The sequence below is a fragment of the Tachypleus tridentatus genome, chromosome 10 (assembly GCF_004210375.1).
Source record: "Tachypleus tridentatus isolate NWPU-2018 chromosome 10, ASM421037v1, whole genome shotgun sequence".
Classification (NCBI taxonomy): Eukaryota; Metazoa; Arthropoda; class Merostomata; order Xiphosura; family Limulidae; genus Tachypleus; species Tachypleus tridentatus.
Genome location: NC_134834.1, coordinates 22,954,690 through 22,971,053, shown reverse-complemented (window position 1 = coordinate 22,971,053; position 16,364 = coordinate 22,954,690). Strand labels below are relative to the sequence as shown.

General features: G+C 33.3%; 1 pseudogene across 1 annotated transcript in view; it reads left to right on the top strand.

The window, feature by feature from the left end:
- Positions 1–16,364, top strand: part of LOC143228878 (tyrosine-protein kinase Abl-like) — a 128,383-nt pseudogene that overhangs the window by 33,081 nt on the left and 78,938 nt on the right. Inside the window, exons 2-4 of the transcript XR_013015487.1 lie at positions 260–470; positions 896–1,182; positions 7,592–7,864. The product of XR_013015487.1 is annotated as a tyrosine-protein kinase Abl-like (transcript). The remainder of the gene's footprint in view (positions 1–259; positions 471–895; positions 1,183–7,591; positions 7,865–16,364) is intronic.

Sequence of the window (16,364 nt, the reverse complement as noted above, 5' to 3'; positions counted from 1 at the left end):
GTGAGCCATATAATAATATACTTTAATATCTCTGGATTTTTCAACAACTTAGTGTTGTAACATACATGTAGTATTTATTGGATAGGTTTTTTTTTAATTATTTTGTTAGGTAAAATTGAGCAGAGTTGAAAAAGCAGGATATAATCTGTGCAATACGTTCAGTTTATTTAATGCATTTTATGAAAACCAGAGTAAAGGTAATATTTAAATACATATGTATGTCAAAACATTAGCTTTTATTTTAATCACTTGTTTCCAGAAGCCCTGATGCAAAGCAGGCCTTTGCCAGATATTCCAGACTTTGGAGATCATATTAGTAATTTATCCATCCCTAATGATGGGTCTTCACGGTGGATGTCCAAGGAGAATCTCCTGGCTCCAGAAGACTCCGATCCACAATTGTTTGTAGCACTGTATGATTTCCAGTCTGGTGGAGATAACCAACTTTCTCTCAAGAAAGGTATAGTGTGGTTATATTGCAGTTCTTTTAAGTTAAATATAGAAATATTATTGAAATATTAGAATTAAAGATAATTTGAGCATTGTTTGATTCAAAATTTGTTTTCATTTGTTGTTGTGCTAAACAAGCATCATGAGTTTGGGCTGTTTTTTTCATCATGATGTTTCCATATACTTAGCAATACTGCTTGTTCAGCAAAAGGCTTAATGTGAAGGTAAATGTACATACTAAAACCTTTTTCCTTTTTCATTTATATGTTTAATCATATGTTCAAAATTAAATTGAATTGTTTTGGTGACTTAAGGTAATTATACACTTAGCACCAAGTAACCCTAAGTTTAAAACCGCAATCTTAAACCTGTAAATGTATGATGATAATTTTGCTTTTAAGTTTCTTTATCTTTTGCTTTCAATTTTGTTAAATAGGGGACCAAGTGCAGTGTTATCATACAACAGAACAGGCGAGTGGTGTGAGCAAATCACGCTCAGGTCAAGTTGGTTGGGTCCCTAGCAACTACATCACTCCTGTCAACAGTTTGGAAAAACACTCTTGGTACCACGGACCCATCTCTAGAAATGCAGCGGAGTACCTTCTCAGCAGTGGGATCAATGGAAGCTTTTTAGTCAGAGAAAGTGAAAGTATTCCTGGTCAAAGGTCAATATCTCTACGCTATGATGGACGAGTATACCACTATCGAATTAATGAAGATGGTGAGAGTAAAGTGAGTATGTCATCATATGCAAGTATTTTGTACAGTTTATTGTGTGTTTTCTAATAGCAAACCCACATTGGGCTATCTGCTAAGCCCACCGAATGGAATCGAACCCCTTATTTTAGCTTTGTAAATCGGGAGACATACTGCTGTACTAGCGGGAGGCATTTTGTACAGTTTAGTAGAAGGCAATCAGTGTTGAAAACCCATGCTAAACTGGCTTTTTAATCATTAAATTTTCCATAGGTTTAAATATGGTGGCCTATTTTGAAACAGTTTAGTTCAGGGACGAAATCTGTCACCTTAAGGACAGAGTGTACATGACGAACTACACAATTTACCTGAATAATAACCAAATCTGTTAGTTTTTAAAATACTAACAATAATGGTAATTTGTGTTTCAGTTTAGCCAAGTTTATAAAAACAGCTATTAAAACAAGAACTAGCTAATGTATGAAAAACATCACACAAATATAAGCCTACATATGTAAAAACAGCTGGTATGGGTAGAAAAAGCGGTATGTAGAGGAGCGAACAATGTTTCGACCTTCTTTGGTCATTGTCAGATTCACAAAACCTGACAAAACATTTTCTTCCTGTTGAATCCTTATTGACTCCTTTACTTTATAATTTTTCTCTGTAAGACGTATTTTATGCCTTTGTTTGAAGTGAATAAAAGGCATTTGGATATCTATGCTCTTGAGAATCTTATTTTTCATTTTCTTTGATTTTGTATTTCTATAAAGATAGAGCCTCTCTACTTAAAAGATGGATTTTAAAAGAGAGGGTAGCCATGTTTTCAATTGTTGTGTTATCTGTTCTGACTGACCCAGATTCTCATTTGGAAGATCATCTCTTATCAGGGCTGTTATTTTGCATGCAGGGATCTTGGTCAGAAAAAGACTGATTTCATGACAGTTTTTTTGTTTTTTTTACTCTGATGTACCTAAATGTATCTTTTGTGCTCATCAGATTTGACTTTCTGAAGAATGTCTTGTATATCTGTTGATGGACGAATATGAATATTTTTTAAACCTTTAATTGCATCTCATCTCTTCAGCTTTAGGATTCTGTTTCTTTGTTCCAGTTATCCAAACCAGGTGCAGTGTTTAACGGATAAAGTTAATTACTTTTAAGACTTCTCTCTTCTATCAAGAGATCCTATATTTCAGTATTTCCACCCATTAAGGACTCTCATATATTCTGGTACATCTGTGATTGTCTTATACACTATTTCACTTTCTGTGCCTTAACTACATGATAAGGTGATGCCATGTTGGAATGAATAAATGATACTGTCACTTAGTAAATGACAGGTGGGAATTTTCCTGTCTGTGTATGCGTGTCCTTGTATGGCACTAAAGACATCAGAGGTGAGGCAGCCATTCACCATATGATGTTTCTTAGTTCCAACTAGTATGAGGAACAGCTTACAATTTTAATTTTTATCTTTGCTTAACTTTTTTTTTCTGGTATATCCATTGAACTTTTCTTTATTTTGAACCCATTGTCAGACTTGTTTTTTTAATTCTTTCTGAGTTTCTGCTGACTTAGCTAGTTTCATGACTTACCTTTTTAGTTTCAGAAGATGGCAAGTTTACTTGTAGGAGCACTTAGGTTCCTACTTAATTACTGGTCTTCTCCAATAAAAATCTACTGACAAGAAGGTATGTGCAACATCTTGTGGTCTTACCCTAGATTCCTATCTAGCCATCTTCTGGAACCACATCTACGTAAGTGCATGGCTTTCTGGAATATCTCAACCTCCCCTATATATTTCTAATTTTAGGACATATACAACAAAAACACTGTCAAGAAAAATTATTTTAGCTCTAATATCTGTAACTTTTAGTCTAGTCTTTTCTAGAGACTGTTCTTCTGCTCATTTCTTCCAGATAAATTCAGTGTAGCATTTATCATTTTGATTCTAAATTCTCATTAGGCTATGCTAGATATTGTCTGGATCGGTGTTTCCCAATCTTCTTGACCCAGTGATACTTAACGTGATATTTGAGTCTGCTTAGCTGTACACTGAAGTTTTACTTGTATTGATAGTGCTTATGGCTGCTCAAAGCTCCTGATCAACTTTTTTGTTTTTTATGATATATGTAGAACAAAACAGTCATAAAACCCATATTGCTTGAAAGTTAATAGCAGGATATTGGCTGGTCACAAGCAACCAGAACTTTCCCAGTGTCATTTCAGAAAATTTCATTTTTAAGTTTTTATCCATACTTATTTCCACCAATTCTGTCTGTTCTTGTATTTCTGACTTTTCAGCACTTTAAATAATACTTTTGAAAACAGATTTCTATCCAGTCGAAGTTACTGACTTCAAGTGATGAAAAACAATGTTTCAGGCTTATCCTGAAGCATTGCTAGATGCTATTCAGTAGTTTCTTTCACTTTGATCCAGATGTGCAAAATTATAAAACATATCCAAATGACCTTTTCTCAATATTCTTCTGCACAAACATAACATTAAACCCATTCAACTGATCACAGAATGTGATAATTTTATTTTAAGATTTAACATATTCAGTAAACCAAGTATTTTGGAGAGATGTGCTAATTTTGCACACCAGTAATTGTCACATAGAAATTTAAGAAAACACGAGTTCTCTTGTGAAAATAAAACTTTCAATTCTTGATACAATTCGTACACTCTTGTAGTACACTTTTCTGTTTGAAAACCATCAAAATTCTGTGTGTGTGTGTGTGTTTGAATAGAGAATTGTTCTCAGATTCCATTTTTAAAGGTAAGATAAACTTTTGAAGGTAAGATAAACATGAACTTCAAGTGCAGTGTGTCACAGTGATTGAAAGATTTTCCTCTAACCTTAGCTGTGAACTTGCTTGTTTTTCCAGCTATAAATGCTGCTCTCTCAATACAGACTCCAATACAACTTGACCTCCAGACGGTCTTGACCATTTTTTCCCTCTACATAATTATTCATGACATTGAATACTTCTTCACCTGTAGTCCTTTGCAAAATAAAGAAAACAACCAATAAAGTTAGATAAAACAACTTGCAAAAAGGAGAAATACACATTACAACTTGGTGAGCATTGTGGCACACCCTGGGTCTAGATATATTACTGTCCTGTCACCAAAACTCATCACCCAGTGTGTTCTGTTGCCTTTTATGCACTCTTTGATTCTGTCCTTTAATATAATGTGTATATTCTGACTTACAATAATTTATTGGGAGGTTTACTAATGTAAGTTTAATATTTTTAGAATTATATTGAATTTCAAGTATGTACTTCTGAAATATAGTCCTAACCACAGTCGAGGGAAATGTTTTCATGACATCATGACTGAGAAGTAAAGAAATCTGATTTGTAGTGGAAAAGCAGAGCATGTGCGATCTTCCTTGCACTGTGCAATAAATCATGAAAAGTACGAGAGATAAGAATATGGTAGTGTATTTAATACTTTAAATACATTCAGAACAAAAGCCACATGGTCATTGACAAAGTGAGAACAGTGTTTCTGATGTAATTACCACTTTAAAATTCATTTTCATTCTGAAAAGGTGAAGTTCATATTTTTGTAGTGTACTTAATTTCAGCTATGTATATACAACCTACCTCTGAATAGATTGAAATAAAGCTGATAGTTTTATTTTACTTAATAGCAACAGTAAAACAGTGCTGGATAATTTAATGTTTTCACTTAAAATTGTTACAAAGCTAACAGAATTATACATGTGATTAGTAAGTGGTAATTTTTGGTGTATGCATGTGCAGTTTGACGAGCCATCTTGTCTTTAGCACTCATTTTACACAATCATAAGAGTCGTGTGGTTAATAAATGTCAAAGATTTTCCTACCTCTTTTAAAATGAATCTGTGTCTGTTTTGTTTGGAAAAGTTGATGCTTATAACAATCAAAACTGGATGTTGCAGTAATGTATTTTTGAGTGTTTCAACTGAATCATCTGCTATTGTCTTTGACTCTCCCCTCCAAACACACATTACATCATCTAAAAAGGAATGTGGTAGCTTGTTTATCAATCTTCTGGAAATATAAAAGTTATTTTAAACATAAAGTAGTTATAATGTTATTCATGTTTATCCAATCCCCTCAGTGTAACATGTGTGAGTAAAGTGAGATAGGCTTCTGGTAAGAAGCAAAATGTTTTTATTTGCATCATTTAATCCTGATGTAACAATTTATAGCAATTACAGTTTTTCCTTCCATTTCAATAAACAATTTATTTTGAAAAGTGTTACTACCTGATTGAGGATTTTCTACTCAAAATTTGAGGCTTTTTAAAGCAGTGAAAATGGGAGCAAATATTCATCCTCAGAACCAGCCAATGAAAATCTTTGGACATGATCATATCATATTACATTAAGCCATGTAAATATTGTTCAGTACAAACAAAATTATACATTTATTATAATGGGTAGTTCACAAATATGGTTCAGTACAAACAAAATTATACATTTATTATAATGGGTAGTTCACAAATATGGTTCAGTACAAACAAAATTATACATTTATTATAATGGGTAGTTCACAAATATGGTTCAGTACAAACAAAATTATACATTTATTATAATGGGTAGTTCACAAATATGGTTCAGTACAAACAAAATTATACATTTATAATGGGTAGTTCACATAGTTTTAGTTCCATAATTTTATGTAATTTTTATCATCTATGTAAAAATTTAATTTACAAACTTTTAAAGTTGTTTTAGCTGTAATAAATCATTTTTAGAAACAGGCAGCATACATTGCATTGCCATATACACTTTAGAAATGAATATGTTGCTTTTAAATGGATGTTTATAGTAATATGTATGATATTTTTGCAAAACACTCGGGTGTTATAACAAATATAAAAAAAATTATTAATTTTTCTGTATAATTTAACTTGTGCAAAGTATAAGGTGGTACTTGCTGTTCAACAGTAAGTCAGTTATACAAGGTAATCTCGCTAACTCATATTTTGCCTGTCATTTGTACATTTATTGCTAAAATTTATTATCTAAGTAATCTTGTACAAATAATGTATTGTCATTTTTTAATCTGCATTTCTTCTGTTTAAACTTGCTAACCCACATAAAATCAGTAGAATAAAGTAAAACTTGAATAGTTATTTATTATGGAGGTAAGTAACAAAATGCAAATACATGGATACATAAGTTACTGATGTGACAAACTTTGGTTAACATACTGTGATGTATATGTAGAAATTACAATAAGGGTTCAGCAAGTCGTGGGTTCGATCTCCATACGGGCCAGTGACGTACAAATTTTTTTATGCACCCTGGTGGTGAAAGATTTCTTGGGATACTTTAGATCCCAGCCAAGGCAACATCCTTGCCCAGCCCTGAACCATTTCATTTAAGTTAATGTTTAGTGTCGTCTGCCGTCCAGCTTTTTGGACTCTGGCCAGGCCTACTTCCCTTGTGCAGCCTGTGTCTCACTCTCCATTCTCACCCATCATTTTCGTACCGCCCCACTTCACTTCATCACCTTAAACAAGTCAAATCAAAATACAGGAAAACTCCCACATAAAGCTAAATAATCTTCCATGAGCAGCGACGATGAGAAACTACAATAAGTTCATCAGAACTAGAATTCATCAGACTTCTCCCTCTCTGAACTAAACCCCTGACAAGATTTCATTTTGTTTCGGCTCAGCAAGGTTCATGGCTGTGGAAAATAGAAACAAATTTGAGTAAGGATTATGGGTATGAAGGAAATGAAAAGTTGAGTGATAACCATGCTTATAGAAAAGAAAAGAGTTTAATAAAAAACATGGTTTTGAAGAAAGAAAGTAAGGATAATGGACACTTATAGTTTTGTAAGTTATCTATCTAACTGGCAGGCCCAGCATGGTCAGGTGGGTTAAGGTGTTTGACTCGTAATCTGAGAGTCATGGGTTTGAATCCCTGTTGTGCCAAACATGCTCGTCCTCTCAGCCATGAGGGCATTATAATGTGATGGTCAATTCCACTATTTGTTGGTAAAAGAGTAGCTCAAGAGTTGGTGGTGGGTGGTGATGACTAGCTGCCTTTCCTCTAGTTTTACACTGCTAAACTAAGGATGGCTAGAGCAGATAGCCCTCGTGTGGGAAATTAAAAAAAACAAACAATCTAAGTGATCTAAATTTTTTCTGAAAGTAAGATTGAAAATTATTTCTCAATCTGTTCTCATTTAAAGTTTGAAATGTTCTTATGGTAAATATAAATCCTGTGTAGTTGATTTATTGTTTCTTTAGAGACTAAACTTTTTTAGTGTATTTAACATCTTAATATTAGGTCAGTTATAGCTGAACTTGTCTTTCTGTTCTAAAATATTAAGTTTTATATTTTCCGGACAGTTATCTATAAGTAGGTTAATTAAAAAAGAATACAACTTCATTGAACTCTGCTTCAACAGTACATTTTTTGTTCAGGTGTATGTGACATCTGAGTGTCGATTCAATACTTTAGCGGAACTTGTCCACCATCACTCCATGCATTCCGATGGTTTGATCACCATGTTGCTTTATCCAGCTCCTAAGAGAAACAAGCCTGCCGTATTTGCTCTTAGTCCAGAACCAGATGAATGGGAAGTGGACAGAACTGGTATTGTCATGAAACACAAACTTGGAGGAGGACAGTATGGAGATGTATATGAAGCTGTATGGAAGAGACATAACATGACAGTAGCTGTTAAAACATTGAAAGTGAGTTTGTTCCCTCAACTTACTTTGTAACAAACTTTTTTTATAGTTGCTGTGATAATTGAGCAGTAAACTAATTCCAGTTTTTTGAAGTAGGTTTTGGAATTGCAGTATTATTATTTTATATTTTACCTAATTATTTATTTTTCTTTTACTTAAAAATTGTATTTGACAGGATTTCATTTCATAAAACAAATGTACTTTTCTCATCATATTTCTGTAAATCAGGTGATATATTTTGTTTTTCAAAATTTAAAACTCCAACTTTCCGGTTTCACTTTGCATTCTAGAATTAAGCTCTTAAGTTAATAAAAGTAAACGAGAGATTTACCTCTGAAATACTGAAAAACTGTTCTTGTTGAATTTGCCTTCACACTTCCCAAAAGAGTAGCTTTAGACTTCTTCACTCTCCTAGCTTCTACCTGGTTTATTATACATTCTTGTGGAGAATGTACATAAATTGTATTTTCCTATAATAATCCCATATTATAATATGTATAGTTTTACATCCCCGGGACTGTGCAAATTGACCAACTCTGTTCTTTTAGGGTTACCTTTAATTTCTGAAGAAAATATACAACTCTCACCTGCTCTGTTTTGTATCTGAAGGTTTGCTATAGGTGTGTAATGTCATAAACAATGAACTAACACCTACACAATTATTAATTTGTTTGAGATTGTCTATCAAATTAAACTTTGGAGAGTTTTGAAGACAACCTACACATGCTTACTAATTCTACTAAAATGTTACCTGAACTTAATTTTACTTCTACCTCATAATCATAACCAACTAGCACATAGGGCACTTCATAGACAAGCATAGGGCACTTTATAGACAAGTACATAAATTTATTTATGACTTTATTAATGAAACGCTAGAATCTTAAAAATTCATAAACGTTGATCCACGGCCATGTGTTCAGAATTTCAAATGAGGAGTCAATTTACGTAATTCTGTGCCTGAATATAATCTATGAAAGACAAAGTTTTTGTTGGTTGTGTTTAATACAAACTTTTCCTTGTGCAATTTTTGGATGCTTATCAATTTTTTATAAGCAGTTTTGGAAACTTCATTAATATTTGAGGTGATATATGAATAATTCATAAAATAAGTGTATTATACAAGTTTCTGTAGTAAGAACAGAAGGACTGGATTATCTTATCTTTACAGTACAATCTAAAACTAACTCTAACTTGCATTTCTAATGCTCACAAACCTAATACTGCTACAAAAGTCAAATTATCCCACTTGTACTAATTATGAACTTACTTCTCTTGTATAGTGTAATAGACTAAATAGTAGATTAATGTATTTCTCAAAGATAAGTTGACACTCAAAGTAGTGTGTAGATAGTATATTTTATCAACTCACCCAGTTTTCTTGTTTATTGAAAAATATTGCCATTATGTGGTGCTTCAAATGCTGTTTTTCTCTCTTGAAAATAATGTTTTTGTAGGTATGTGCTACTACTTGTATTATAACTGTTCCTCTCTCTTGAAAATAATGTTTTTGTAGGTGTATGTTACTACTTGTGTTTTAACTGTTCTTCTCTCTTGAAAATAATGTTTTTGTAGGTATATGCTACTCAAAGTAGTGTGTAGATAATATATTTTATCAACTCACCCAGTTTTCTTGTTTATTGAAAAATATTGCCATTATGTGGTGCTTCAAATGCTGTTTTTCTCTCTTGAAAATAATGTTTTTGTAGGTATGTGCTACTACTTGTATTATAACTGTTCCTCTCTCTTGAAAATAATGTTTTTGTAGGTGTATGCTACTACTTGTGTTTTAACTGTTCTTCTCTCTTGAAAATAAGATGTTTTTGTAGGTGTGTGCTACTACTTGTGTTTTAACTGTTCTTCTCTCTTGAAAATAAGATGTTTTTGTAGGTGTGTGCTACTACTTGTATTATAACTGTTCCTCTCTCTTGAAAATAATGTTTTTGTAGGTGTATGCTACTACTTGTGTTTTAACTGTTCTTCTCTCTTGAAAATAAGATGTTTTTGTAGGTGTGTGCTACTACTTGTGTTTTTACTGTTCTTCTCTCTTGAAATAAGATGTTTTTGTAGGTGTGTGCTACTACTTGTGTTTTAACTGTTCTTCTCTCTTGAAAATAAGATGTTTTTGTAGGTGTGTGCTACTACTTGTGTTTTAACTGTTCTTCTCTCTTGAAATAAGATGTTTTTGTAGGTGTGTGCTACTACTTGTGTTTTAACTGTTCTTCTCTCTTGAAAATAAGATGTTTTTGTAGGTGTGTGCTACTACTTGTGTTTTAACTGTTCTTCTCTCTTGAAATAAGATGTTTTTGTAGGTGTGTGCTACTACTTGTGTTTTAACTGTTCTTCTCTCTTGAAAATAAGATGTTTTTGTAGGTGTATGCTACTACTTGTGTTTTAACTGTTCTTCTCTCTTGAAAATAAGATGTTTTTGTAGATGTGTGCTACTACTTGTGTTTTAACTGTTCTTCTCTCTTGAAAATAAGATGTTTTTGTAGGTGTATGCTACTACTTGTGTTTTAACTGTTCTTCTCTCTTGAAAATAAGATGTTTTTGTAGATGTGTGCTACTACTTGTGTTTTAACTGTTCTTCTCTCTTGAAAATAATGTTTTTGTAGGTGTGTGCTACTACTTGTATTTTAACTGTTCTTCTCTCTTGAAAATAAGATGTTTTTGTATGTGTGTGCTACTACTTGTGTTTTAACTGTTCTTCTCTCGAAAATAAGATGTTTTTGTAGGTGTGTGCTACTACTTGTGTTTTAACTGTTCTTCTCTCTTGAAAATAAGATGTTTTTGTAGGTGTGTGCTACTACTTGTGTTTTAACTGTTCTTCTCTCTTGAAAATAAGATGTTTTTGTAGGTGTATGCTACTACTTGTGTTTTAACTGTTCTTCTCTCTTGAAAATAAGATGTTTTTGTAGATGTGTGCTACTACTTGTGTTTTAACTGTTCTTCTCTCTTGAAAATAATGTTTTTGTAGGTGTGTGCTACTACTTTTGTTTTAACTGTTCTTCTCTCTTGAAAATAAGATGTTTTTGTAGGTGTGTGCTACTACTTGTATTTTAACTGTTCTTCTCTCTTGAAAATAAGATGTTTTTGTAGGTGTGTGCTACTACTTGTGTTTTAACTGTTCTTCTCTCTTGAAAATAATGTTTTTGTAGGTGTGTGCTACTACTTGTATTTTAACTGTTCTTCTCTCTTGAAAATAATGTTTTTGTAGGTGTGTGCTACTACTTGTGTTTTAACTGTTCTTCTCTCTTGAAAATAATATGTTTTTGTAGGTGTGTGCTACTACTTGTGTTTTAACTGTTCTTCTCTCTTGAAAATAAGATGTTTTTGTAGGTGTGTGCTACTACTTGTGTTTTAACTGTTCTTCTCTCTTGAAATAAGATGTTTTTGTAGGTGTGTGCTACTACTTGTGTTTTAACTGTTCTTCTCTCTTGAAAATAAGATGTTTTTGTAGGTGTGTGCTACTACTTGTGTTTTTACTGTTCTTCTCTCTTGAAATAAGATGTTTTTGTAGGTGTGTGCTACTACTTGTGTTTTAACTGTTCTTCTCTCTTGAAAATAAGATGTTTTTGTAGGTGTGTGCTACTACTTGTGTTTTAACTGTTCTTCTCTCTTGAAATAAGATGTTTTTGTAGGTGTGTGCTACTACTTGTGTTTTAACTGTTCTTCTCTCTTGAAAATAAGATGTTTTTGTAGGTGTGTGCTACTACTTGTGTTTTAACTGTTCTTCTCTCTTGAAAATAAGATGTTTTTGTAGGTGTGTGCTACTACTTGTGTTTTAACTGTTCTTCTCTCTTGAAAATAATGTTTTTGTAGGTGTGTGCTACTACTTGTGTTTTAACTGTTTTTCTCTCTTGAAATAAGATGTTTTTGTAGGTGTGTGCTACTACTTGTGTTTTAACTGTTTTTCTCTCTTGAAATAAGATGTTTTTGTAGGTGTGTGCTACTACTTGTGTTTTAACTGTTCTTCTCTCTTGAAAATATGTTTTTGTAGGTGTGTGCTACTACTTGTGTTTTAACTGTTCTTCTCTCTTGAAAATAAGATGTTTTTGTAGGTGTGTGCTACTACTTGTGTTTTAACTGTTCTTCTCTCTTGAAAATAAGATGTTTTTGTAGGTGTGTGCTACTACTTGTGTTTTTACTGTTCTTCTCTCTTGAAATAAGATGTTTTTGTAGGTGTGTGCTACTACTTGTCTTTTAACTGTTCTTCTCTCTTGAAAATAAGATGTTTTTGTAGGTGTGTGCTACTACTTGTGTTTTAACTGTTCTTCTCTCTTGAAATAAGATGTTTTTGTAGGTGTGTGCTACTACTTGTGTTTTAACTGTTCTTCTCTCTTGAAAATAAGATGTTTTTGTAGGTGTGTGCTACTACTTGTGTTTTAACTGTTCTTCTCTCTTGAAAATAAGATGTTTTTGTAGATGTGTGCTACTACTTGTGTTTTAACTGTTCTTCTCTCTTGAAAATAATGTTTTTGTAGGTGTGTGCTACTACTTGTATTTTAACTGTTCTTCTCTCTTGAAAATAAGATGTTTTTGTATGTGTGTGCTACTACTTGTGTTTTAACTGTTCTTCTCTCTTGAAATAAGATGTTTTTGTAGGTGTGTGCTACTACTTGTGTTTTAACTGTTCTTCTCTCTTGAAAATAAGATGTTTTTGTAGGTGTGTGCTACTACTTGTGTTTTAACTGTTCTTCTCTCTTGAAAATAAGATGTTTTTGTAGGTGTGTGCTACTACTTGTATTATAACTGTTCCTCTCTCTTGAAAATAATGTTTTTGTAGGTGTGTGCTACTACTTGTATTTTAACTGTTCTTCTCTCTTGAAAATAAGATGTTTTTGTAGATGTGTGCTACTACTTGTGTTTTAACTGTTCTTCTCTCTTGAAAATAAGATGTTTTTGTAGGTGTGTGTGCTACTACTTGTGTTTTAACTGTTCTTCTCTCTTGAAAATAAGATGTTTTTGTAGGTGTGTGCTACTACTTGTATTTGAAAATGAAGTGAAAAACATTATTGATACCAATTAATTTTCAGATTCATAGTTTATATTATAATGTTCCTTTTAGTTTATGTAACTCAAACGATATGATAAAATAAGGTCAACCTCAGAGGCATCATTTGGCACTGACACACAGAGCTGATGTTATGAATCTTCTCCAGCTAATGCCATGAAAAGAAAAACCATATCAATGTGATACTGAAATGCTGAGAATTGTCACACCTGTGGGTTCGAGCTATGAATCTCTTAAACACCCAGCGACACCTGTTCTGTTTCTTATTCTCAAGGTTATTCTATGCTTTATTCTCAAAAATAAATAAAACTGAAAAACAAATTTGAATGCAAGCTGTTTAAATGCATTTTGAACAAAACAAATACATATCTAATATTATTTTAAAAATGTATTCCAAATAAAGCTGGTATGGGTATTGAAACTTTATTTAAAATAAAGTACCCGAACAACGCTTACAAAACCCAGAAGATGACCTAAGAAGGTCAAAACGTTGTTCTGTACTTTAATTAATGTTTTAATACCAGCCATCTAAGGAATACAATTTTCACATCAAGGAGGTTTCTCGTCATCATAACATGTAAAGAAAAGTCAGTCTCCTTATCAGCATTCTGTACTAATATTGAGTGTGGCTTACAAGTGAAAAGTAGTTAAGTCATATTGCAATGTGAAAGCTAGTTTAATGTTAATGTTAATATATTTAAAATATATATATATATATATATAAACTTCACTGAGTATTCTGAAATGCCAATATTTATAATAATAAATTACAGAGGATATTAAGGCAGGCTTTGACAGATATTTTCAGATCTAGAAGCTAGCCCAAAACACAGGAGCCAGGTGTGCCTAATCTAACTTTGCTACTATTTATACCTGGAAATGAGGGCTACCCTAGTGCCTCAGTTATTCATGCTTTTCTCTCTCTCTCTCCTCTCCCCAAAAAAAAAAAGTTATAAAAATAATTATGCCATTACAATTCTAAACAGTTTCATGTTTTAGAGAAATTATTGCTCAGAAATTTTGGTTGCAAAAGTTAAGGTACTGCAAGATATCCATGGTTTTCACATCACATACAGGATCTGGTGTACCACAAAATCATAAGTCAACTGGTTCAACCTCAACCTTGCCTCTCTTTTGTTAAGGCAACAAAACAAAATATTTGTCCTTGGTTATCTTTATTTGATTAGTGGTTAAAAAACATACAAAATACACATTAAAGATTTATTAAAGATTTCATTTAATCTTACTTGTTTACCACTGTTCTGTACTGCATGATGGGTGTCATTTAACCACATGTGCATGTTCAAGTTGTGTTGGAGTGTTGTCTAGTTAGATATTGTTCTCTTCCCTACAGATTATTTATATCTGCAGGCTATTTTAACAAAGACCTTTTTTATAACAGTTCCAAAGCATAGATTTGTAATAATTTTTTAGTTATTTCGACAGGTTGTTCTCTCCTTGTCAGTAAAAGTGTTAATACCCATACCAGCAGCTCTGAGATACATTTTTATTTTGAGTGTTGATGGGGTATGAATACACTTCTGTGTCTGTAACAGAAAAAGTACCTAAATTCAGGAACTATTTAATCTTATTTAAGGAATAAATTCAACTAAAATGGGAACAGATAATCAAAACGTAGGGAAACCAACTGACTGACCAATTGAAACTTGACTTTTATTATTATGATTGTGATGACTTTTATAATTTTTCATGACAATGTAATTAAACAAGAGTAAAAATATTATATTTTAATTTAAAACAAGGAACATAAAATATTTAGAAATATTTTAGTTAGGTTTAATAATGAGCTTGTTTGTGAGATGCACTAGTTCGGTAGTTGTCTGTGGTTTGTTTGTGAGATGCACTAGTTCTGTAGTTGTCTGTGGTTTGTTAGTGAGATGCACTAGTTCTGTAGTTGTCTGTGGTTTGTTAGTGAGATGCACTAGTTCCGTAGTTGTCTGTGGTTTGTTAGTGAGATGCACTAGTTCCTTAGTTGTCTGTGGTTTGTTAGTGAGATGCACTAGTTCCGTAGTTGTCTGTGGTTTGTTAGTGAGATGCACTAGTTCTGTAGTTGTCTGTGGTTTGTTAGTGAGATGCACTAGTTCTGTAGTTGTCTGTGGTTTGTTAGTGAGATGCACTAGTTCTGTAGTTGTCTGTGGTTTGTTAGTGAGATGCACTAGTTCCTTAGTTGTCTGTGGTTTGTTAGTGAGATGCACTAGTTCCGTAGTTGTCTGTGGTTTGTTAGTGAGATGCACTAGTTCTGTAGTTGTCTGTGGTTTGTTAGTGAGATGCACTAGTTCTGTAGTTGTCTGTGGTTTGTTAGTGAGATGCACTAGTTCTGTAGTTGTCTGTGGTTTGTTAGTGAGATGCACTAGTTCTGTAGTTGTCTGTGGTTTGTTAGTGAGATGCACTAGTTCCGTAGTTGTCTGTGGTTTGTTAGTGAGATGCACTAGTTCCTTAGTTGTCTGTGGTTTGTTAGTGAGATGCACTAGTTCTGTAGTTGTCTGTGGTTTGTTAGTGAGATGCACTAGTTCTGTAGTTGTCTGTGGTTTGTTAGTGAGATGCACTAGTTCTGTAGTTGTCTGTGGTTTGTTAGTGAGATGCACTAGTTCCTGAGTTGTCTGTGGTTTGTTAGTGAGATGCACTAGTTCCGTAGTTGTCTGTGGTTTGTTAGTGAGATTGTCTGTGGTTTGTTAGTGAGATGCACTAGTTCTGTAGTTGTCTGTGGTTTGTTAGTGAGATGCACTAGTTCTGTAGTTGTCTGTGGTTTGTTAGTGAGATGCACTAGTTCTGTAGTTGTCTGTGGTTTGTTAGTGAGATGCACTAGTTCTGTAGTTGTCTGTGGTTTGTTAGTGAGGTGCACTAGTTCCGTAGTTGTCTGTGGTTTGTTAGTGAGATGCACTAGTTCTGTAGTTGTCTGTGGTTTGTTAGTGAGATGCACTAGTTCTGTAGTTGTCTGTGGTTTGTTAGTGAGATGCACTAGTTCCGTAGTTGTCTGTGGTTTGTTAGTGAGATGCACTAGTTCTGTAGTTGTCTGTGGTTTGTTAGTGAGATGCACTAGTTCCGTAGTTGTCTGTGGTTTGTTAGTGAGATGCACTAGTTCTGTAGTTGTCTGTGGTTTGTTAGTGAGATGCACTAGTTCTGTAGTTGTCTGTGGTTTGTTAGTGAGATGCACTAGTTCTGTAGTTGTCTGTGGTTTGTTAGTGAGATGCACTAGTTCCTTAGTTGTCTGTGGTTTGTTAGTGAGATGCACTAGTTCTGTAGTTGTCTGTGGTTTGTTAGTGAGATGCACTAGTTCTGTAGTTGTCTGTGGTTTGTTAGTGAGATGCACTAGTTCCTTAGTTGTCTGTGGTTTGTTAGTGAGATGCACTAGTTCTGTAGTTGTCTGTGGTTTGTTAGTGAGATGCACTAGTTCTGTAGTTGTCTGTGGTTTGTTAGTGAGATGCACTAGTTCCTTAGTTGTCTGTGGTTTGTTAGTGAGATGCACTA